Below are 1,297 nucleotides of genomic sequence, written 5' to 3' on the forward strand. Positions count from 1 at the left end.
TAAATCTCCGAACTTCTGAAGCTGAGATATTCTATGAATGTAGGCTTCTATCGCAGGCTACAATTTAAAAACCTTTTGTCCAAATAATGAATTAGGTGCTAAATTTTGATTTAATGCTAGGTAACTTGTTAAAAACAGACATTCCGTCCGAGTGGGACTCATTCAAAAATTCGAGGGGGTTCGCTAGAAAACAGGGGGGTTCGCTAGAAAAGGGGTGGGGGTTCGCCCGAACAATAAAACCCGCCCTGGCTACGGGCCTGACCACCACTAATTTCATCTGCTGTTGAAACTCACCCTCAATACTGTTTTCATAAGCGCCCTGTTAGAATAACTGTAACGTTTGAATAAGCGCCCCTCAAAAAGTGCAAAAAAAAAAAAAAATGTTAAGCTCCCGGGTGCTTGGATCGCACGAGTACGGTGTCTCATTCGAGATCCAGTAATCTGAAAATAATGCACAGAGAAAGCAAGACGAATAATGCAATGAACAATATAACATTTCGTTTTTTAACCTCTGTGTCTGTGGTCGGCGTTTGTAATATAGTTCTCTGGTCTTATGCCCACTTGCCTTAGCTTTGAATGATTCTGCTGACCCATGCAGCTTATGTACGAGCGCAGGAATCAACTAGTGAATTTGTCCTGCCTTCAACAGTGGAAGTCCAGAAATTTGAAATAGAGATATATGCCAGGGAGGAACTATCACAAATAGAAGCCTGTCCCACCTTAGTTTTAACATGGTTGGGGCTGATATAAGAAAAGTTATGTTTATGACACCTATAGATTGCCGTAAATGACACATTTAGACTTAAAATTTAATATCAATAGGGCCTATAATATCTTTATTTAATTTTGAAATACTGAGCGGGGAGTGGGGGAGTGGTGACTGCGCTTTTATTTAATCCGTCACTGTTCCTGCTATGAAATTCCTCACCTATCAAAAACAAGAAAAAAAAAATGTTTAAGTAGTATTAATTTTGATCAAATTAAATTTATCAAGTAAATTATTATTTTTGAGAAAATAAATACAATTCTAAATAGTTCCAATCGGAGGTATTTTAAAAGGACTTGGTTGTAGAAGTCTTATGAAAACTTGTGTATATATCGTGTCTGTAATTAACATAATTATTTCAATCTTTGTCAATCTGAAGTCGAATGTATGTCCTGGTCCCCGACCCTTTTATGTTCACTTGGATAGGATTGTCTTCATACGACTTCTACAAATGAATACCTTGTTTTGAAGCAAGAAACCAAGTTGACTTTATCCAGTACCGCTCGTTTATTTTATTTGTGTGGGAAACTT

This window comes from Anneissia japonica, unplaced genomic scaffold (genome assembly GCF_011630105.1).
Source record: "Anneissia japonica isolate Jap-2015-1 unplaced genomic scaffold, ASM1163010v1 scaffold288062_len100039_cov129, whole genome shotgun sequence".
Classification (NCBI taxonomy): domain Eukaryota; kingdom Metazoa; phylum Echinodermata; class Crinoidea; order Comatulida; family Comatulidae; genus Anneissia; species Anneissia japonica.